At 40.5% G+C, this 24,833-nt stretch overlaps 1 protein-coding gene across 7 annotated transcripts in view; it reads right to left on the reverse strand.

Annotated features, from left to right (window-relative positions):
* The window catches only part of tenm2a (teneurin transmembrane protein 2a), a 2,964,155-nt gene that overhangs the window by 2,916,584 nt on the left and 22,738 nt on the right, over window positions 1-24,833 (reverse strand). For all 7 annotated transcript variants that reach the window (XM_073067293.1, XM_073067288.1, XM_073067292.1 and 4 more), the window contains exon 2: window positions 15,826-15,907. The gene's annotated coding sequence lies outside the window, so the exon portion shown is untranslated. The remainder of the gene's footprint in view (window positions 1-15,825; window positions 15,908-24,833) is intronic.

Below are 24,833 nucleotides of genomic sequence, written 5' to 3' on the forward strand. Positions count from 1 at the left end.
CCTGATTAGGTCCATAAACTGCTTTCCAGAATCAAAATACCAGTTAATTAAATTTAGAGCATCTGCATTTTTATTTCATTATTGAAGAATTATTTTGAAAACTTTAGATCATTATTTTGAATTCATGCCTCCTCCAGACCAATTTCTCTTTCCATATAACTACATTCTTTTACCTTCCACAATTACTCATCTGTGTTTTAATCATTCTTGCCTTTCCCCCAGTCACGGACTTTCTCATTTATTTTTCTCCTCTCCCCTCCTTCATCCCCAAGTATTTGTGCATTTCAGCATTTGTTTTCGCACTAATTTTCTCCATTGCGAACAAAAGGCCATAGAGCTAAAATGTTAACATTCTCTACAGATTTTGTCTGACTTGTTATTACAGTTATTATTTATATTTTAAGATGCCTTTTCCCCTTAGGTTGGGTGAGACTGGAATGAGTAATCATAGGTTTTGGGTGAAAGGTGAAATATTTAAGGGGAACCTGAGTGGGAATTTCTTGACTCGGAGGATGGTGCAAATGTGGAACGAGCTGCCAACAGAAATGCCAGGTACTTATCCAGTTGTAACATGTAAGAGAAGTTTGGATAGGTACATGGATGGATAGGTATGAAAGTATATGATCCAGGTGAAGCTAAATGAGACAAGGTATAAGATCTGGTTGGCATGAACTATATGGGCAAAAAGGCCCATCATTTTGGCAGCTCAATCAGTGTCAGGAGCACGGCACAGCGAACAGGTCACTTATGGGTCGGCAATGCTCATTCAAAGCGAGAGTGTTGTGGGTGATCGGTGTTATTCCGGTGGCACAACTAGCAGCGGGAGCAGCTCAGAGAACAGTAAATAGAAATACAGAATGGACAAGCAGAACGGCCATTGTTGGGAATGGGCCAGTGGTGAGAGTGGGAGTGTCAGGATTTGGATCTAAGCAGGCTTCAGCCCAGAAGAGGCGCTGGCCCTGGGAAAGTTGTCCAGGTGAGTTTCTGTGAAGTTTCCCTTTTTTCTTACTGTGTCAGGGGTACTTAGTGTAGTTTAAATGGCCATTGTGTGTTCTTCATGGCAAATGTTAGAGTCCTGGGAAACCCAGAGTCTCCCAGGGAGCTACACCAATGTGAAGGGCATCCAGCTGCAGCTCCTTGCAGACCATGTTAGGAATCTGGAACAGCAGCTGGAGTGAGGAGGTCATCAATTGGACTTACAGGGCAGTACTCACCCTGAAGTTGAAGGAGGGGGTAGCTCGGTGAAAGTCAGGAGAAGGAATTGGAAGGTGAATAGGCAGTTAGTGCAGATCACCCCTGTGGCCATTCCCTTCAATAATTAGTATACCATATTGGGAATGATCTCCCAGTGGAATGCCACAAAGACTGTGTTACTGACACTGAGCATGGGTCCATTGTGCAGAAAGGAAAGAGGGAAAAGAGGGGAGAGGTAGTGATAGGGAACTCAATAGACAGAGGAACAGACAGGAGATTCTGTGGAAGTGCATGGGACACCCAGATGGTATGTTGCCTCCCAGGTCCCAGAGTCAGCGACGTCTCAGATCGCGTACACAGCATTTTGGACAGGGCAGAAGAGCAGCCAGATATCTTGGTACACATTGGTACCAATGAAATAGGAAGGAAAAGCAAAGAGGTCCTTAAGAGAGAATTAAGAAAGATAGGCAGAAAGCTGAGAAGCAAGACCTCCAAGGTAGTAATTTCTGGAATGCTGCCTGTGCCATACACCGGTGAGGGCAGAAATAGGATGATGTGGCAGATTAACGTGTGGCTGAGAAGCTGGTTCAGAGGCAGGTCTCCAGGTTCTTGGATCATTGGGATCTCTTCTGGGGGAGGTATGACCTGTACAAAAGGGAATGGTTGCACTTGAACCCAAGGGGGACCAATATTCTTGCAGGCAGCAACACACACAAAATGCTGGTGGAACACAGCAGGCCAGGCAGCATCTATAGGAGAAGCACTGTCGACATTTTGGCCCGAGACCCTTCGTCAGTCCTGACCCTTCGACCCGAAACATCGACAGTGCTTCTCCTATAGATGCTGCCTGGCCTGCTGTGTTCCACCAGCATTTTGTGTGTGTTGTTGTTTGAATTTCCAGCATCTGCAGATTTCCTCGTGTTTGTTCTTGCAGGCAGGTTTGTTAGAGCTGTTGAGGAGGGTTTAAACTAATTTGGTAGGGGGGGATGGGAACCATAGTGAGGGGACTTAGCTTAGGACGGATGTTAAAAAAGCAAAGATAGCATGCAGTCCGACTGTCAGGAAGTGTAGGCAGAAGAGTACAAAATTGCAGCCAGCAGGGTGAATATCAGTACATTAGGGATGCAGAATCAAAAAGGGTAGCAAATAGAGTACTCAAAGTGTTTTACCTCAATGCACAGAGCATAAGAAATAAGGTGGATGATCTTGTTGCACTTTTACAGATTTTCGGATATGATGTTGTGGCCAACACTGAATCGTAGCTGAAGGATGGTTGTAGTTGGTAGCTGAATGTCCAAGGTTATACATTATATCGAAGGGATAGGAAGGTAGGCAGAGGTGGTGGTGTGGCTCTGCTGGTAAAAAAAAATGGCATCAAATCATTACAAAGATGTGATATAGGATTGGAAGATGTTGAATCTTCATGGGTTGAGTTAAGAAACTGCAAGGGTTAAAGGACCCTGATGGCAATTATATATGGGCCTCCAAAAAGTAGCTGGAATATGGAATATAGATTACAACAGGAAGTAGAAAGGGTGTGTCAAAAGTGCAATGTTATGATAGTCATGAGAGATTTTAACGTGCGGGTTAATTGGGAAAATTGGGTTGGCAATGGAACTCGAGAGTGAATTTGTTGAATGCCCACGAGGTGGCATTTTAGAGCTGTTTGTTGTTGAACCTACTAAGGGATCGGATATATTGGATTAGCTGATATGTGATGAGCCAAAGTGATTAGTGAGCTTAGGTAAAGAAACCCTTAGGACACAGCAATCAGAATATGATTGAAATCAACTTGAAATTTGATAGGGAGAAAGTAATGTTTGACGTAGCAGTATTTAAGTGGAGTAAAGGAAATGAGAGAGGATTTGGCTGAAGTAAATTGGAAGGAGATGCTGGCAGGGATGACATCAGAGCAGCAATGGCTTGAGTTTCTGGGAAAAATAAGGAAGGTGCAGGATAGATGTATTCCATAAACAAAAAAAAAGTACTCAAAGGGCAAAATAGTACAACTGTAGCTGACAAGGGAAATCAAAGCTAATGTAAAAGCAAAACATAGGGCATACAAGAAACCAAAAATTAGCAGGAAGATAGAGGATTGGGAAGCATTTAAATACATATAGAAAGCAAATAAAAGAATCATTAGGAAGGAAAATATGAAATATGAAAGCAAGCTAGCAAACAATTTCAAGGTAGATAGAAAAAGCTTTTCAAGTATATAAAAAATTAAAGAGAGATGAGAGTGGATATAGGACCACTAGAAACTGAGCTCGGAGAAATAATAACGGGAGAAGGAGATGTCTGATGAACTAAATTATTATTTTTCATCAGTCTTCACTGTGGATAATACTAGCAGTGTGCCAGGTGTTGAAGGATGTGAGGGAAGAAAAGTGAGTGCAGTTACTATTACAAGGGAGAAGGTACTCAAAAAACTGAAAGACCTACTGGTGAACAAGTCACCCGGACCAGATGAACTGTGCTCTAGAGTTCTGAAAGAGGTAGTGGTAGAGATTGTGGAGGCATTGGTAATGATCTTTCAAAAAATATTGGTCTCTGGCATGATTCTGGAGGAATGAAAAAATGTAGATGTCTCTCCATTCTTGCAGAAAGGAGGGAGGCAACAAAAAGGAAATTACAGACCAGTTAGCAAGTCGTCAGTGGTTGGGAAGATGTTGAAGTCAATTGTTAAGGATGAGGTTACGGAATACTTGGTGACACAGGATAAGATAGGACAAAGTCATCATGGTTTCCTTAAGGAAAAATCTTGCCTGATGTATCTGCTGGAATTCTTTGAGGAGATTACACGTAGAATAGATAAAGGGGATGCCATGGATGTTGTATATTTGGACTTTCAGGCGGCCTTTGACAAGGTGCCACTCATGAAGCTGTTTACTGAGTTAAGAGCCCATGGTATTACAGTAAAGTTACTGGTATGGTTAGAGCATTGGATGATTGGTAAGAGGCAGCAAGTGGGAATAAAGGGATCTTTTTCTGGTTGGCTGCCCGTGACTAGTGGTGTTCTGCAGTGGTTGGTGCTGGAACCGCTTCTTTTAATACTGTATATCAATGATTTAGATGATGGAGTAGAAGGGTTTGTTGCCAAGTTTGCAGATGATACGAAGATTGGTGAAGAGGTAGGTAGTGTTGAGGAAACATGAAGGCTGCAGAAGGACTTAGATTAAGAGAATGGGCAAGAGAGTGGCAAATGAAATACAATGTTGGAAAATGCATGTCAGGCATTTTGGTAGAAGAAATAAAGGGGGAGGAAATCTAAAAAATCTGAGATGCAAAGAGACTTGGGAGTCCTTGTGCAGTACACCTTGAAGGTTAACTTGCAAGTTGAATCAGTCGTGAGGAAGGAAAATGCAATGTTAGTATTCATTTCAAGAGGTCTAGAATAATGAAGCAGGGATGTGAAGCTGAGACTTTAAAAGGCACTGGTGATGCCTCACGTTGAGTACTGTCAACAGTTTTGGGTTCTTTATCTAAGAAAAGATGTGTTGGCATTGGAGAGGGTACAGAGGAGGTTCATAGAAATGATTCCGGTAATTAATGGGATATAACATGAGGAACATTTGATGGCTCTGGGCCTGCACACACTGGTATTTATAAGGATGAGGGAGTATCTCATTGAAACCTTTCAAATTTTGAAAGGCCTAGACCGGGCCCATGGTGGGGGAGTCTAATGCAAGAGACCACTTCTTCAGAATAGAGGGACATCCATTTAAAATAGAAATGCACAGTAATTTCTTTAGCCAGAGGGTTCTGCATATGTGGAACTTGTTCCCACAGGCAGCTGTGGAGCCAGGTCATTGGATGTATTTAAGGTAGAGATTGAAGGATTCTTGACTGGCAGCAGCTGCAAAGATTTTGGGCAGAAGGACGGGGAGTGGGGCCGAGCAGAGTCAGCTATGATTGAATGGCAGACCAGGCTCAGTTTGCCAAATGGCCTAATTCTGTTCCTATGTCTTATGGTCTTAAGACCTTATGGTCTTCTATGCCATAGGTCCATGACTCTATTACTCCAAGCACTGACATGAACAAACACCACATGCATAAAAATGATGACTCTTAACTAATGTCTCACGAAGTCAGAATATACAGTCCATGGTCATAGAAGAAAATATTACAATAGGAGGTCACTGTTCTAAACATGCTCAGTTCAAACTATGTCCAAAATGTGAAAATATTCAGATTTCCAAACAAGAATAGTGACACACTGTGCATTTCTGCTTGAACATCATTGAGTCCAGGAAACAACCAAATAATGGTGTTGAATACACTTGAACTCAAAGAGAAAGTATTTCATACCTAATCATATGGAAGACTGAACTTCTGTAGCGATAAGGAAAAGTTGAGTTGGTCCATAATTTGGAGCAACAATGAAAACTTCCTGGCCACTTTCCATATTTAATGACCTTTGATAGCCAACACATTTTATGCCTTCAATTAGAAGATGCTAGCAGCCTACACATTATGGAAGATGGAGGGTATAAACAATAAATTCATCAAGAGCACACATGTAGATGGTATTGTTGATTGATTCACTGCTATGCTGAAGCAATTATGGCTGGATAAATGACAGTTGAAGTGATGTTATCTAATGATTATGAGCTCTTCGAAAGACACCTATGATGTTAGTAGTGGTGAAGGTGAGGAACCACAGAAGATCAATGAGATATAACCACTTGATCAATAATCAACTACAGGTACTCCAACTATCCCACAGAAATTATAACCAAGGCATGATTAAAGAAAACATATTTGCAGCAATTGTTCAGATAAAATAACACGCAAAGTACAATTTGTGTTCATTTCCTGTTATGATCTTGGCAATAAGGAAATTGGGCCTGGCACGTCCTGTTGCAATACACACCACAGGCAGTCCCCCACATTATGCCAGGGTTCTATTCTCACAAATGTGATCATAATTCAATCTGCTCGTTTGTCAAAAATGAACAAAAACAGTGTGTGGAATGGGATCACAGAAGCAGCTGTGATGGAACGAAACAAATGGCCACCAGGGGGCCTCACAACTCATCGACTGAGCGAGTGACCTGTTCTGTGATCCCAGCTCTACTTCACTTGAGTCAGACACCCTGATTGTTCTGGTTCGCTGGTGGTTGTCAGGGTGGAGGGTCGGGATAGGGGAAGGAAGAATGGGGAGAGAAGACGTATAGAAATGCCCAGTGCCCATTTGACAGAAGATACCTGAAGCCTTGCAACAACCATCCCCACCAATCTTGCTGGTCTCCCAGATGCTCATTCATTGTATGGGTTGTCTATAAGTTGGGCTTTTATAATCCAGGGAGGATCTGCAATGCAGGAGTTATTTTTCTTCTGTATTGAGGGAATAGGATGAAGTCATCAACCCATTAATTATTTACCAAGAGAAACTGGATCAAAAGGTCCCAATTTAGGACATTTTTTATGAACTCAATTTTACAAGGGTTACAATCAGCATGAATTAAAGAAGTCTCTAGGGACATAATTTGTGTGTTGAAAATTATCTTGCATAATTTCTGTTCAGATAAATAACTGTTGGCAACAGTCTTCAATATAGACAAAGGCATCTGTGAACTGATATAGGCAGAGGGGAGATTCAATGGTTGCTGCATGTTGAAAGGGTTTAAGGCCCAGAGATACAGGGCATCATTGACCTGCTTCATGCTTAGGACGGGTAGTAGACCCTCCCCTGGGAAATCACTGTTCCATTATCCCAATATCATACCCCACCCCCCCGCTACTCCACCGCTTCATCTCAATCGACCTTAGCTCCTTGAAGAGATATACGGTATTTGAGAGGAATGACCCATTTCCCTTGGGTAAGTGTGCAATGACCTTTAATAAACCATGTTTTTTTGGTATATGAGTATCGCATGAAGGAACAACATTTATTGACTATTCCTGGTTGCACTTGAGGAAATGGTGAGCAGCCTTCTTGTATTGCTGCAAATATTCTGGCCAAGATCCTTCTAGAGCTATTGGATAAGGGGTTCCAAGATTTACACTCAGGATCTACATAGAAGCACCAGAAAATATTTCTAAATCAAGATTGGGTGTGACTTCAAAGGGAATCTACCAGTGTACTCGCTGCCTCTCTCAGTAGATAAGGTCATAGACTTGGGGTTTCCTGTCCCTGTATTGTGGGTGAAAAGCTACAGTATGCATTGTAGATGGTATACAGTACATTGCAGTTGCAGTGTGCCAGCAGTGGAGGGGAGCAGATGTTTCTGATAGGGTGCCAGTCAAGGAGGTAGCTTTGGCTTGGCATCACGCTTCTTGAGAGCTGTTGGTGCTACTAGCATCCAAGAGAGTAAAGAATATTCAATCACTTAAACAGCTAAGATATAATGGAAATGAGCAATAAGTTTCTAGTAGTGGGACAGTCTAGGACCAGAGGCCTACAGTAGACGAGAAAGCCCCTTTAGAACAGAAATGAGGAAGAATTTCTTTAGCCAGAGGATGGTGAATCTGTGGAATTCATTGCAGCCTGCTGTGGCACCTAGGTCATTGGGTACATTTAAAGTGCAGGTTAATAAATTCTTAATTAGTAGGGGCATCAAATTGTACAGGGAGAAAACAAGCATATGGGATTGAGAGGGAAAATAAATCAGCCATGAGTAAATGGTGGAGCAGACTCAATAGGCCAAATAGCCTAACTCTGCTGCTATGTCTTATGTCTTATGGTGTACTCTACACCTGTGTGTTGTAGATGGTGGAAATGCCTTGATATCAGAAGTAAGTCATTCACCACATAATGTGCATCCTCTCACCTGCTCTTCCAGTCACAGTACTTCTGTTGAGTTTCTCGACAATAGTGACCTTCAAGAATGTTGATGATGAGGCTCTCAGCAGATAGTTCCAATGAATGTGAACAGTAAGCAGTTTGACTTGCTAAATGAATATGGCCTTCATCTGGCTCTTCCACGACTTAAACATAATACCTGAATTTTGCCTGCAAACATCAGAACCTGGATGTGAGCTGCTTCATTTCCTGAGGATCTGTGAAGGTAGTAGGTAACTGAACATTACGTAATCAAAAAATATGACTTTATAAAGAAAATAATCATTGACGAAGCAACTTCAGATTCCGTCATGGAATGATAACTGGGATAATTGACTCCTTTGTGCAAGGTGCTTGATGCCCAGTAACTTCAGTTTGACCAGGACACCTTGATGCCAGCAGTCAATTGCTGTCTTACTGTCAAAAATAATCACTTTTACTTCATAGCTGGAAACCTTTGGTTCACATTTGGATCAAGGCTGGGATGGACCTTAACGGTACTAAGTAAAATTGAAAACCAGAAGTAACGTCTCCTTGTAGATGACAGTTTCCATCATTTTTGTTGATGAATATGAGGAGGTCAACTGGGCAATAATTAGACTTGTCTTCTTTTTTAATGAAGAGAGCGCACCTGGGCAATTTTTAATATTGTTGGGTAGATGCCAATATTGTAACGACACTAGAGTGGATTGGCTAGCAGCTCAGCTAGTTCTAGAGCACTGGAATATTGCTTACTCCCACAGCCTTCACTGTATCTGGTATTCTCAGCCTTTTGCTGATACATGGAGTGAATCCAGTTGGCTGCCTGCTGGCTTCTGGAAGGATGGGGATTTTAGAGGAAGCCAAGATCATCTGCTTGGCACTTCAGGCTGAACACGACTATGAATGCTTCAGCCTTTTCTTTAACAGTCATTTGTTCTGCCTCTGTGTCACTGAGGTTGCAGATGTTGTAAGACTAGAATCGGAATTGGAAGTGGTTTATTATTGTCACATATACCAGGGTGCAGTGAAAAGCTTGTCTTGCATACTGTTCATACAGATCAGATCAGTACTTGATGCACTGAGGCACAAGAAGGAAAAAACAGTAACAATGCAGAGCAACACACACGAAATTCTGGAGGAACTCAGCAGGTCAGGCAGCATGTATGGAAATGAATAAACAGTCAACGATTTGGGCCGAGACTCTGCAGCAGGACCAGAAAGGATGGTGAAAGAAGCCAGAATAAGAAGATAGGGAAAGGGAAGGAGTACAAGCTAGAAAGTGACAGAAGGTGACAGGTGGTGGTTGTGCGAGATGAAGTAAGAAGCTTGTATGTTGTAGTTGGTAAAGGGCTGGAGAAGAAGGGATCTGATCAGAATGGATAGTGGACCATGAGAGAAAGGGAAGGAGGAGGGACACCATGGAGAGCTGACAGGCTGATGATGTGGAGAAGAATTAAGAGGGGGTGCAGGGTAGGGAATTGAAGAGTAGGTAAGGGGGGAGAGGAAAAATTACTAGAAGTTGAAGAAATCAATGTTCATGCCATCAGAATAGAGGCTACGCAATATGAGGTGTTGCTCCTCCAACCTGAGAGTGCCCTCTTCATGGCAATAGAGGAGACCATGGGCTGACGTATCGGAATCGGAATTAAGATTGGAATTAAAATGGTTGTCCACTGGGAAATCCTGCTTTTTGCAGATGGAGCAAAGGTGCTTGACAATGTAGTCCTGAATCTACACTGGATCACACCAATGTAGAGGAGCCTGCATCAGAGCACAGGAGATAGTAGATGACCCCAAAAGACTCACAGGTGAAGTGTTGCCTCACCTGGAAGGACTGTTTGAGGTACTGGATGGAGGTGAGGAAGGAGGTGAATTGGCACATTTAGCAGTTCTTTCGCTTGCAGGGATAAGGGCCAGGAGGGAAATTAGTAGGGAGGGAAGAATGGACAAGGAAATCGAGGAGGGAGCAATCCCTGTGGAAAGCAGAGAATGGGGCAAGGTAAAGATTTGTTTGGTGGTAGTCTCATGGGGCGATAGGTGTGGATGAGAGGGGCTCTATCCCGGTTAAGGTGGTGGATAGATAGGAAAGCAGATGTACAGGATGCTACAGAGAAAAGTGCAGTGCAAGTAAATAATAATGTGTAAGATCATAACAAAGTAGACTTTGAGGTCAGAAATCCAACCTGTCATACCAAAGAACTATTCAATAGTCTTACAACTGACCTTGTGCCTGTTGACCCTGTTGATACATGCTTTCAGGCTTTTGTATCTTCTGCCCAATGGAACAAGGAGGAAACGTGAATACTTGGGGTCGATGCAGTCTTTCTGGCTGCTTTACCGAGGCAGCAAGAAGCACAGACAGAATCCACAGAGAGGGACTGCCTTCCATGTACAGCTTTCATCTGTTTTGCTGGTTACGGAATCATTTAGCTCTGTCTACTACATGCTGCCTTTGATACTCACTACACAGATAATCCTAGATTGCTGCTTCGTTAGACAGGCACCTCATTAATTTTAGATATGAATGTTTTTGTGCCCATTATGCCTTTCTGCACTAGTCATTGAACCAGGATTGATCCCTTTGCAGGATCGCAATGGCTGATTAATCAATATGTCAATTTACGTGGTTACCGATTGTAGTTGTGAAAGATTCTGCTACTCTTTGCTCTTATTGTTCCACAGCAACTCATAGGTGCCCAGTACAGAGCTGCCAGATTTAAGTCTATCACATTCAGCATCGTGCATATGTGCTCAGTGTGAAAATAGAATTCTGAACCCACTAAAGACTCTGCAGTGATCATTTCTACCAACAGATTTTGAGCAAATGCATCTGCCATAAAGTTGCAACATGAGTGAATCTGCAGATGCTGGAAATAAATAAAAAATAAAAATAATTAACAAAAAACACAAAAAAAACACAAAATGCTGGCAGAACTCAGCAGGCCAGACAGCATCTATGGGAGGAGGTAGTGACGACGTTTCCGGCCGAAACTCCTGATGCAGGGTTTCGGCCCGAAACATCGTCACTACCTCCTCCCATAGATGCTGTCTGGTCTGCTGAGCTCTGCCAGCATTTTGTGGTTTTTTTAAAAAAAAATTATTTATTGCCATACAGTTGTCTAGCCAGTTCAAGATCAGGTAGATTGGTGCTGTCTCTTTAATAAATGGCAATGGCTTTGAAAGACCAAGTATCCAATCTCATTGTAACTTAAGGGGAGTAAATCACAATAAAATTCTTAACAAGCAAGAACATCCCAATTTTGGCAATTTGTTGGTGAGTTTCTGTTTTATGTTAGTTCCGAATTTAATAACAGTTTAGCACCGTGTGCGCTCAGTGAACGTACTCCATATACATGCACACAAATGCACAGCCTTGTCATTTTGCTGTTGTTGTGCTGAATGTGTGCACTTTGTTGTCTTCCTGGTATATTTTCATCATGGGCCCTAAAAAGTTTGGATTTGTGGTGCCTTTCCCACCATACACAGTGGAATATTCCATTCCTTTAGTAATGGAGATGTGTAAATGTGTATATATACTGGATTAAGGTATTACTTCTATTTATTTTGTGATATAATTGTAACTACATTGTGGGGTGCATCATATTCTAATTCATGTGCAGACTTAAATTAACTTTGTGAGTGATTAAAGGTAGTTAAAAGGTGCCTAAAAACACAGGACAGACCACTCTCAGTAACAGAGTGAGAGAGATCGAACTATCAGGAGTTCATACTGGACAAAAGTACTAAGGAGCTATTTATTGTGTTTTCTGGTAGATATCTTTTTGTAAATATTGGCAGTATTTTCACTATTTTAGCTAATTTTTGTAAGTTTGTTTTTTAATGCACCTAATAAATATTCTTGCATGAAAGTACTAAGCAATTCCAGCCATCTTTTTCTTTAGTCAAAACTAAACATATCGTAATACACACATAAAAAGTAAGGTGATTATGATTTTGCAAATTAACTACTCAAATAGAATTTAAGTTGTATAAACCAATGGAAAATGGTTTTTAACTTACCTGGCATACAACAACTTTGTCCAAAGATGCACAGAGAGCCAATTATTCATCTATTTCCATAATTCTAATACTGCTCAGTCCCAAGGAATTTAGACTGCAGATCTTCCACTGTATTTTGTATTATCTCCACACAAAGTTTCTTAACAAAACTGGCAACTTTCTTTGTTCCCAGATCCTTATTATGTATCTCATTTTTATCACCTCTATTCTCTAGCGTAACCACAAATCTCTCAAAGCTCTCACTCACAGAAAATGGTGCAGAGTTTCAGCTTTAGCTTTAGCTTTAGCTGTGAGGGCAAGAATAAAGAAACATGCCAGGGGAAAAAGGCTCGCCCACCAACAGAAGAATAGGCTTATTAATCTTTTCCAAATTGGTCCTATTTTTCAACATTTTCTCCTTGAGAAAGAATTGCTTCATAGGTAAGAAGGGAACTATATGGATGAGAAAGTGACCCAAAAGGGACAACAATATAGGACCCTTCACAAATAGAACTAATTTTATTTTTCTATTTTAATTTTCAAGATCTTCTTCACCTTCAGAAAATCATACTAAATCTTCCCTTCAGTCCTCACCCACGTACATCAATGGGTAGGACAGAGGGTAACACATCCAATAGTTCAGGTACTTTACAGAGGAAATTAGATAACTGCATCAGGGAGGAAAAAAAACACTACGCTCTGCTGATTTGTCAAAATAATTATTTGTGGAAGGTCCAAGTATGAAGCATAACTGCCAACATGTAGAATTTGGGCTGTCTCTTTGCTATGTAACCATATAATGTTTGGCACCCTCATCTTTCATTTAATATCTTTCCATGAACTCCCAGTGTCTCAATACACCTCAAATGCCTCTCGTTTATAAAGCATCAAAGAACCCATTTCTATCTCCAAGAACCTTATTAATGTCGAGCATCTCATTTATATAAATAAAGAGCCTAATAAAAAGTGTTCCCTTGTTGTCCAAGGCTTTCATCTCTTGCTGTGTGGCATAATGATATCACACCTGTGACCAAATAACATCTGGAAACAACATATTGAAGAATTCTAATCACATTTTTTCCTCTAAACTGTCATTTCATAATTAGTTTAGCTTCAACTAACTTAGAAAACAAGACGCTCTTCATAATCAAAGATAGAATGTCGAACCAAATCACGAGCAGCAAATCCAATCACTACTGGCATGGCTAAAGTCCCCTAGGTCGATCTGCTCATTTACAGCCACTGGTAAGTTTTACATTCACCCCCAAACCCAAAATAAAATGAAGGCCAATAGCTCCCAGAAGGAGGTGCAACATGCAATAACAGTTGACCTAACTACATTAAGATTTGTTGCCAGGGGACAAATGCAAAGAATTCTTAAATTAAGAATCTCCACGATAGTGCAGAGATTTACTAGTGGCCTAAAAAGCCATTACAGCATTGCTATTGATCTCACTGTGAGCTAATGAATGATTAAAAGGGCACAGGTACAGAAACTTGCAAATCACCCTATTTTATTTCAAGGTTGTAAAATCTTGATCAACTTTGTAACTGTGAACAAACCAGAAACGTAAAATCAGGAAGTTAAAAATAATAAACACAAGAGACTATACAGATGTTGGAAATCCAGAGTAACATACACAAAATTCAGGAGGAACACAGTAGATCAGGCAGCATCTATGAAACTGGACAAACACCCGATGTTTCTGGCCGGTAGCTTTCGTCAGGATTGGGATGGAAGGCAGAAGAAGCCAGAATAAGAAGCTGAGGGTTGGGGAAGGAGTATAAGTTAGAAGGGAATAGGTGAAACCTGGTGAATGGGGAGGAGAATGAAGTAAGAGACTGGGAGGTGATAGTTGGAAAAGGTAAAGGGCAGGAGAAGAAGGAACCTGACAGGAGGGGAGAGTTGAGTATGTGAGAAAAGGGAAGGAGGAGGGGCATCATGGAGTGGTGATAGGCAAGTGAGGAGGAGAAAAGGTATGAGAGTGACCAGAGTGGGAAATGGAAGAAGAGACCAATTAAAATAAACCATTCTATACATTATTAAATTCAGATTTTTTCCCCAATATATGCAAAAGAAAATAATACAACACATTCTTTTGGTCAACACAATCTGAGGTTGAGTGAATATGTTAGTACCATAAGGTCTGTAATAAAGAAATATTTCCAAAGGACAGTGCCAATTGCTTAATACAAAAGCAAACACTGAAATCCTCAGAATTAAACAGAACCTGCTGTATATACACAGCAGCATCTGTGGATAGACGCAGGGTGGGCTTGAAGTTAAGCAATAATTGTGCATCTAGCACGGTACACTTTCAATATTTTATTTTGTTCATCTGTGCAAATAAGAAATGTGAACATGGAGACCACCAGGCATTTGCAGTGGCATAAAACTTACACAAAATTATTTTGTACTAACAAAGCCTACAAAGAGCACAGAGCACAGGCCATTCACACCGAAACACCCCTCTTTTCACTGTCAGCATTGTCAGCAAGTATCAGCATCGCCCTCGCATCATTTGTCCTCCACCCCTCATTCAACCCATCCCACAGGGCATGATATACTGCTCCAACACGCAACCACAATCTCTGTCTTCTCTTCTAGCAGCCTCCTTCCCATCCTCTATCAATACTCTTTACCTCATTATCTGCTAAAGATTGTCCACTAAGTTTGCAATTGCGGAATGATAGCAGAAGAGAGGTCTTCCGAGCACTTGTGAATGCACGGCCTAATCTGTCACATATATTTCCTTGGACCTTATGAGCCTTGCATGATATGGGTCACCCGAGCTGGTCCTGTGTGGTGTGCCTTCACGGTGACTGGAAAACTTTGAAGTCAAAGGAGTTTTCTCCAGGTCAATAAGATTTCTAGCACACTGCAGATCTTATTTTGAACATTGTATTCAGTTCATCTGACTTGAAATATTTACCCCTAAAAATTCTCATTCCATAGATGCAGCAAGAGCAGCTTATTGTTTCCATCAGTTCCCGAGTTTATGCATGATTAATCAAATCATCTTCCAGTCAATGCTAAGCTTGAAGCCAATTATCCAAAGGTCCTCTGAGATGTGGCCTTAGTGTCTTTGGAAGGGGTGTGTGTTTTGGCTAAGCATTTGAGTGACAGCCAATAGCAACAATAGAACATATAAATGCTGACTTGCCTGCATTCTGTGGTCAGTCCGTGAACAGTTTCTCACCCTTCCTCTGTGTCAGGTCAGAAAAACAAGTTGTTTACTCCTGAATTGGTGATGACCAATCGGAGAACAGGAGTGGCATTACTGTTCATAGAAGAAAAATCTGAATGATCAATTAAAACTCCACGAAGAGCCATATTTTAGAAGTGACAATGATTTCAAGGCTACAATTTAGACTTTAATAAGGGAAAAGCTGGTAATATTACAGCAGAGAAAGAGACAAATGAGAAATTGCCTGCATGTCTCCCAGCTGATGGAGGCTTGATTAACAGGCACTTAATGTACTTTTTTTCTCTCTTGCTCTATATATCAGAGTTTGATGTCAGTCGCATCATTATCTGAGAAGTCCCTGACAAATACCCTTTCATTTCCAGTGTGGTTAGGTTGCTGGAAAGTTCAAAGTACATGGATGTCACCATATATTACCCTAAGATTCACAGTAGCACAAAGAGATACAATAGAATCAATGAAAAAATACACAGGAACAAAGCTTGACAAACAACCAGCGTGCAAAAGACAATCTGTGCAAATACAAAAAGAATAAGTAATAAGTAAATAATGCCGGGAACATGAGTTGTGGAGTCCTTGAAAATATCCATAATGAAGAAAGTGTCTTAGCACACAGTCATGGTAAGTTTTTTTTTAACATCATAGATTCAAGAGACTCACCATTTTCTGAGTTCGCAGCCCCAGTTAAGAAGTCTTCCTCCTTAACCAGGCAGGAAGCACTTCCTCTGTCTTGGCACGGCCCCTATAAAATAAAAGACAAATTTTAATGAATACAGACTCATCCACACCCCCTGCCCTTGCTGTTCTCACTGGCAATGTTCACAGGTGTTACTAGAATGCAAGTGGTTTTACTTTAATTGCAATAATACTTGTGGTGAACTAAAATAAAAGCAGGAGACAGCATTTAAGGTTAAGGATGAGCTTGATATGGAACAGCAACAAACAGTCAACCAAATTTATAGTAGCAATGTGAGTTGAAAAGTGAGCAATGCAACCTGGAGCAAAACTTTATGAACAAAATTTCCCCTACTTAAGCTCACATTCAAATCAGCAAATGGTGCCCCAAACAAAATGCAGATATTCAGCCCCAGTCTTGAAGAAGGGTCTCGGCCTGAAATGTCAACTGTTTATTCCTCTGTATCAGGGGCTCCCAAACTGGGGTCCATGGACCCCTTGCTCAATGGTATTGCTCCACGACATACAAAAGAATGGGAACCCCTGCTCTATATAGATGCTACCTGACCTGCTGAGTTCATCCAGTATTTTGGGTGTGTTACTCTGGAGTTCCAGAATTTACATAATCTCTTATGCAGATATTTTGGTTATCACTTTGTATTTCTAGGACATTGCTGTCAAAGGATGTAATGCACAGGGATATCCTAAAATTGTGAAAGGTATTAAAGAAGTTGCATATCCCATTTTCCTTTATTACCTTCCTTCATTATTTTTCTTGAACAACCTCCATTTTGGAAAGTACATTCTACTGTACTACTTCACAAATAATGAAAACAGAATTACTTTCTACTTAAGAATTACATGTGAGATATATGTAAATGACTTGGATGAAGACATGGATGGTGGTTGACAGAAATTGTTGGTGATGTGAATGGTGTGGAAGATTGTTAGAGGATACAGCAGGATACAAATCAGGTGCAGATGAGCAAAGGAATTCAGACAGAGTTTAGTCATGTCAAGTGTGAGATGGTGTACTTTGGGAGATCAAATGTAAAAGCATAATACACAGTTAATGGCAAGACCCTTAGCAGTGTTGATGTACAGAGGAATCTTGGAATTCAAATCCATAGCTCTCTGAAAGTGGCTGCACAGGTTCATACTGTGATAAGGAAGGTCGCTGGCATATTTGCATTAATTACTTGAGGTACTGAGTTCAAGAGTCAGGAAGTTATGTTTCAGCTTTATAAAACTCTGTTTAGGCCACATATAGGATATTGCATTTAATTCTGCTCACCCTATTATAGGAAAGATGTGGAAGTTTGGAGAGGATGCAAATAAGGTTTACCAGGATGCTGGCTGAATTAGGGGGCATGTGCTACATGGAAAGATTGGACAAACCTCGGTTTGTTCTTGTTTTCTCTGGAGTGGCAGAGACTGACAGGAAAGCTGATAGAAATTTATAAGATTATCAGAGGGGCACAGTACTCAGCTGGTACTTTTCTCACAGGGTTGAAATGTCTAATACTCGAGGAAAGCACTTAAAGTGAAAAGGGGTAAGTTCAAAGGAGATGTGTGGGACAATTTGTTTTAACTCAGAGTGTGGCATGTGCCTGGTGCGTGTTGCCAGGAGTGGTACTGTAGGCAAATATGACAGAGACTTTGAAAGGATCTTTGATAATCACATGAATATGTAGTAAGTGGAGGGTTATGGGCATTGTGTAGACAGAAGGGATTAATTTAGGTGTTTAAAAACTAAGTTAATTAGTTTGTTACAACATCATGGGCTGAAGGGCTTGTTCCCTGTGGTACTGTATTAACCTATGTTCTAAGTTCCATAAAAGCACCATTTCACACAACACCAGGACAAAAATAGTTAATCCAGCAGTGAGATACAGTCTTGTTATAGACACAATGCAGTGTCATGTTCTGCATCTCTTCAGAATAACACAGCTAAATGCATTCCAATGCATTCCACTGGATTTAACTTTAAATTATTTTTACCGATTTTAAATGTGATTTGGAACATGTCTGAATCCCATTACAAACCCTTAAAATAAAAACTTGGCATTAGGCATGATCTGAAGAGTGAATCAAACTGTGCTGAGATGAAGAAGAAATGAAACAATAGGTGGGAAAGTGTGTTCTCAAATCACCAGCACTATACATGTGTGAGCTTAGTGGGCATGTTACACTCACCTGTACTCATTAAAACCCAGTGGAACAGAATCTCTGGAAACAAGTACAACTGGAGGCTGGTACACTCCTGTACTCATATAGTCCCAGCGTTGACTGACGACTGCTGCCTCGAGTTTTAAAAACTGGGATATATTATGGCTTCTTTACTGATAAATTTAGTTTCTGTCTGCTTCAAGATTATTTGGGAATGACAGATTTCCAAAGTGAGTCCAATGTGGATATCCATATAATCACAAATGGCTTTGCTGAAAAATTGCCACAATATTGTCCAGCAAATAGGCCACTTGGCACTCTACTTTTCTACTGTACACTGATGGAGTAGTACATGCTGGAAAGTTTCTGTGGTTTCCACGGGGACTTTGTCAGCTGAAGGTGAAGAAGGTTACTCACTAGAATGGAGAAGAATGGCTCTGAGGGAAAAAGGCATTTTAGTAAACTTTAATTGACTAAGTTTAACAAGTTTTTGAAATGTTTAACTTTTTTAATAGTGACAAATTACTTGTAAAATAGATGAAATGATTTTGTTCTTGAATGTTTCTGAATGCCTGAACTGGTTGACTTGCATCTTTAACACAAGAAATTTTGCAGATGCTGGAATTCCAGGGCAATGCACACAAAATGCAGGAGGAACTCAGCAGGTCAGACAGCATCAATCAAGACATTTTGGGCCAATGAAGGATCTCAGCCCAAACTTCAACTGCTTATTTCTCTCCACAGATCTGCCTGGCACGCTGAGTTCCTCTGGCATTTTGTGTGTGTTACTGGGGATGAACATTGTTTAATAAAGAATTATGAGAAATAGGGAATAATTTTCCTATCCCCGATGGAAATAATTTGGAAGATATGGTGGCTGGTTGGGTTGAGTTGCTCTTTGATCTTGGCAATTTACTTGCAAACATTTCATCACCAAGCAAGGAGACGTCGTCAGTGCGTTGTTCACTGTGATGTGTCCTCCGAATGCTTGGCTTTTATATACTTTTCAACCAGCTGATTGAACATCATTTCCAAAACTTGATTGTGATCTGGGGAGGAAATCTTGTTGCCGATTGGCTGTGTGGTCAACTTCATGCGCTGTGGTCTGGAATTTTGCCCACATCGGCTCATAAATAGGATAAAACTCCACATTGTTCATGGAAAACCACGCTTCTAGGAATTCTCTTGCAGGGTGTGTGTTCGCTTCCGCCAGGACTTTCACTGATGACCAGTCAAATTAGTGCCCCTCTTGATATTTAAGAGCAGAGACTAGGGAGACCCTTTATCAGGACAAGTCCAGCATTTTGTGTGTGTTGCATCTATAGTTCTGTTTTGTGGGTGGGTCCGGTCTGCGGCCTGTTCTGGTCTGGCCTCGAGCTTACATAATATCACACAAGAACTCATTTAGGACAAAGCAACTGACAGATCCTGCTTGTCTTGTAGATCAAATGCACTGGTAGCAAATTCTGATTCAGCTTGATAAAGGAAGTGTTGAAGAACTGATGAGGGGTCTCAGCCTGAAACTTTGACTGTTTATTTATTCAGTAGATGTGGCCTGATCTGCTGAGTTCCTCTGATATTTTGTGTGTCTTCCTCTGGATTTCCAGCATCTGCAGAAACTCTTGTGTAAGGAAAGTGTTTCAGCTTGCAGCAACTTCACCACATGGAGCACAATGGTTTAAAGAGGCAATTCAACACTATCCTCTCAAGTGCAATAAATGATGGACAATGTCTACATTGCCATGAATGGAATACATCGAACTCAGCATGAAATAGAAACAGGTGATACATGTAGGTTTCTTTACACAGAGAACAGTGGATGGCTAGAATGCACTGCCAGGGATGGTGATAGAGGCTAATACGATGGGAAAGTTAAGAGATTCTTAGATGAGCACATCATTGTAAGAAAAAAGGTGGGTTATATGCTATGTGGAAGGGAAGGGTTAGATTGATCATGGAGTAGGTTTATATAGCATTTTGAGCTGAAGGACCCATACTGTGCTGTATTATTCAATGTTCTACATTTCATCAATCAAGCAAAGCCCCTTTGTCTAAGAGACCAGGATAAGACAAATAGATGTCATTGTTGCGTAGGGGTTAGAATTACAGCCTGTACAAATCCAGTGACCCAGAGTCAATTCCATTGCTCTCTTTAAGGAATTTCTATGTTCTCCCTGTGACCACATGGGTTTCCTCTGTGTGCTCCTAGTTTCCTTCCATTTTCCAAAGACGTACCCATTAATTGGACATCTAGCTGTAACTGGGTGGTGCAGGTGCGTTGGGCAGGAAGGTACAGTGCTGGATCTCAAAATAAATAAAGATTTTCCATGTTTGCGGAACTTATTCAACATAATGCACAACCTAAGACTCACTCTCTAGATGTATTCTTTGTAAGAAAAGAAATGGACAATTTGTATTATTTGTAAGAAAGAGATGGACAACTAAATGTCATATTCTGCAAGTAAGCAAACAGGAAATTCAGAGTTAGTTAAAACCTTGTGCAAATAGCCAACGTTTAAAGAGAAAATGAAAGTCTATAGCACTAAAATGTAAAAAGTAAAATTTTGAACATATTCTGATTAAGCAGAAATTGTCTGAAGATGGCTTAGGACCCCCGAGCTACTTGCAATGTATTTAAACAATTTAAAAAGAGACAGAAAATACAAATAAATAAGACATGAGCTAAAATACAAAACTAAGTTAAAAGAAATGTGCAATGCATTTTCTTTCCTCCCGTAGAATAGATACCATAAACCCATGGTCTATATTAAATAAATCATCATTTCAGAACTTGCCCTGCTATTCAGAGATCCCTTGTGCCCAAATCAATATGGAAAATTTATGCACCAAGCATGTATATTTTCAGGCAGGAAGGGAAAAACAAAATTCATTTTCTGATCAATGAAAATGTGCCGCACAAAGTCAAGTTCACATTTGATAATACAAATTTCTCCAATCCCAAGCTTGCAGATCTTGACACGATTACAAGATGATGGTTGAATATCACCTTGCAACAAAGCACTTTAGTATAAAACTACTTAATTGTGTCATATCAATAACATAAACCACACAGCGAGAGGTTTTCTTTCCTATGAAATGAAATTGTTACAAAGAATTCAATGAACAATCTCTTTTTTTTAATACTCTTGGAGTTAGTGAGGCTCAGACCTGGCAGAGTTCCTAACTATGCTGAAGCTGACTTTGCATCATGGAAAACCATGCTGAAATTGCATGCTTGCTTGTGTAACCGCACATAATGCTGTGTTTTCACTGATACTGATGCAATACTTACTCTAATTAATGCAAACCTGTATTTTCTACATGCAGTTCAACTCTACACTGGCAAATTAGCATGTAATTACTAAAACATCAATTAAGCCAATTATTAGCTGCCTAAAGTAACCAGACGGATATAAACACGGGACGTCAAGTGCATCACAATCACAAACGAAGTACACTGTAACACCACTGCCAGGCATTCAGTATCTTACTTTGTTTAAGTATGGAAAACAAATGTTAGATGGTGATGCGCTGTTACATGAAAAGTGGAGAAAAGGAGAAGATTTTAAAAGGAATGTCCCATTATTACTGAAAGGAACTTAATTGCATGGTCTTAATAGATAACAAAAATGTTTTTTGTGAAATGTATTTCTTATTGATAATGGACTTCAACTTACTTTTACTTATAATCAAAAAAATGGTGGTTGTCAATAAAGTCCTCACTTTGTATTTTATTCTACAATATTTACACACTGTTTCTCCTGACTTGCTTTGTGATGTCCAGCTGTGTCCAAGAGATATCAAAATGGTGCCATCAAGCAGAATGTGGAAATTGCTGATTTCCATGTTTTCCAGAAGATGTATTACTCTGCTACGGCATCTGTATTAGCCAATTGTGCTGTCCCACTTACAGTAATGAGAATTGTCTCTTCATCCAAGGTTTCAGCTATGCAGATTTTTGACTTTAGTCACAACACAAGAGGGCAAATTACCTCCAGGGTCATGGAGGGAGAAGGTCCCTTAATCCTATAAACATCTTTTCATTCAGTGAATGGGGTAACAAAGAGAAGGCCTCTTTGCAAATCTGCACTATAATGGTAAGAATCATGCAATGACACAGCATGGAAGTAGACCCTTGGCCCAACTCATCCATACCAACTATAGAGCCCAAAGTGCTAGTGCTACTTGCCTGCATTTAGCTTATATCCCTTTACACCACTCCAATTCATGTACTTAACAAATGCCTTTTGAATGTTGTTATTGTACTTGCCTCAACCACTTTCTCTAGCAGCTCGTTCCACCCTCTACATGAAGTTCCCCTCATGTCCCTTTGAATACTTTCACCTCTCATCTTAACATATTTCCTCTAGTTTTTAGTTCTCCTTCAATGAGTAAAAAAAAAGCTATGTGCTTTCACCTTATCCATGTCCCTCATGATTTTGTACTCTTCTTTGAGGTCACCCTTCAAAGTTATCTACAGGATTGGCACATTCTTCCACTTCTTTGCAGTCACTGGCGGCTTTTGGGCATGAAGAACGTCCATGTTTGGAGTTCAATTCTGACATCAGTGAAATGAGTGGATTTCCTACCACAGTCCAAAGACATACAGGTTAGTAGGTTAATTGGCCATTGTAAATTGCCCTGAGAGTAGGCTAGAACTAAATTGTGAGTTGCTCGGCAGTCAAAGGGCCAGAAGGGCCAATTCTGCAATGGACAGTATCTCTAAATTAAAAAAAAATAATAATCTTATGTGGAAAGCTTGATTGAGATTTTATTGCTGATCTAAACTAGTACTTCTTTTCACTCCCAATACTTTTCATCTTCCTCGTGTTACAGGGCTGCAACAGATCCTGCACATTCATTTGTCCCTCATGAATTTTTGATTCTCAATGAGTAAGTTGCCTACTGAAGTAAATCTTTGGTGTTGGAAGCCAACTTACTATTTTTCAGAGGATTGAAATCATAAGGCTGCACAGTAATATTACAGCACTATAAAACCCTGGTTAGAACACCCTTGTAATTTTGTGTTCAGTTCTATCTTACAGTATTATATGAAGGATGCTGAAGCTTTAGAGAGAGGGTGCAGAGGAGACTTAGCAGGATGCCGCCTGGACTACAAAGCATACCTTATGAAGATAGATTGAGCAGGGTAAGGGTTCTTCTCTTTGGAAAAAAGGAGGATGAGAAATTTGATAGAACAGTTTAAGGTGATAAGAGGTGATTTGATAGAAGAGTTTAAGGTGATAAGAAGTACAGATAGAATAGATAGGCAGAGACATTTCCTAGGGCAGAAATGGCTTACAAGGGGACATAATTTTAGACCATAAGACCATAAGACATAGGAGCAGAATTAGGCCACCTGGCCCATTGAGTCTGCTCTGCTGTTCAATCATGGCTGATCCTTTTTTAAGTTGATTGGAGGAAAGTATGGAGGGGGAGAATGTCAGAGTTAGGTTATTTACATGGAGTGTGGAGGGTTTATGGAATACCATGCTGGGATTGGTTGTAGAGGCAGGTAGATACACTAGGGACACTTAAGAAACTATTAGATAGGCAAATGGAAGATGGAAAAATGGAGGGTTTATGTGGGAGACCATAAGTCACAGGAGCACAATTAGGCCATTCCACCCAGCGGATCCACTCGCCATTTCAATCATGGCTGATCTTGGATCCCATTCAACCCCATACACCTGCCCTCTCACCATATCCCTTGATGCCCTGACCAATCAGGAATCTCTCAACTTCCACTTTAAATACACCCATGGACTTGGCCTCCACAAAGCATTCCACAGATTCACTACTCTCTGGCTCAGAAAAATCCTTCTTACCTCTGTTGTAAAGGGTTGCCCCTCAATTTTGAGGCAATGCCCTCTAATTTTGGATACCCCCACCAGAGAAAACATCCTCTTCACACCCACCTTATCTGGTACTTTCTACGTTCGGCAGGTTTCATTGAAATCCCCACGCATTTAATTCTTCTAAATTCCAATGAGTACAGGCCCAAAGCTGTCAAATGCTCCTCATATGTTAACCCCTTCATTCTGGGAATCATCCTCGTGAACCTCCTCTGGACTCTCTCCAATGACAATACATCCTTGCTGAGATAAAAGCCCCCAATCTGTTGACGATACTTCAAGTGCAGCCTGACTAGTGTCTTATAAAGCATTAGCATTATCTCAGTAACACACACAAAATGCTGAAGGAACTCAGCAGGCCAAGCAGCATCTATGGAAAAGAGTACAGTTTTTGTTTTAGAACTTTCAGCAGGACCTACACTCTCTTATCTACATTACCCTTGTTTTTATATTCTATTCCCCTTGAAATAAATGCCAACATTGCATTTGCCTTCTTTACCACAGACTCAACCTGTAAATTAACCTTCTGGGAGTCTTGCACCTTTGCACCGCTGATGTTTGAATTTTCTCCCCATTTAGATAATAGTCTACACTATTGTTCCTTTTACCAAAATGCACTATCATACATTTCCCAACACTGTATTTTGTGAGGGAAGGGTTAGATTGGTCTTTGAATAGGTTATAAGGTCAGTACAAAATCATGGGCTGAAGGACCTATATTGTGTTGTTATGTTCTGTGTTTAATGTTCTACGTTTGTCACTACGCTGAGATTTCTTGCTCACAACTAACTCAACTGAGTACTTCATGCAAATCACTTCTATTCCCTTGTATTCTGTTGAGGATATAGACTCTACATTGCATGAGAACAAAAAAAAATGGGATGTGAAAATGCAAATAGAATCTAATCCCAAAAGTTAATTCTGAAAACATATGTAAACTTCCTTAAATCACCACAACGAAGTTGCCTC

Source organism: Hemitrygon akajei, chromosome 15, assembly GCF_048418815.1.
Source record: "Hemitrygon akajei chromosome 15, sHemAka1.3, whole genome shotgun sequence".
Taxonomy (NCBI): domain Eukaryota; kingdom Metazoa; phylum Chordata; class Chondrichthyes; order Myliobatiformes; family Dasyatidae; genus Hemitrygon; species Hemitrygon akajei.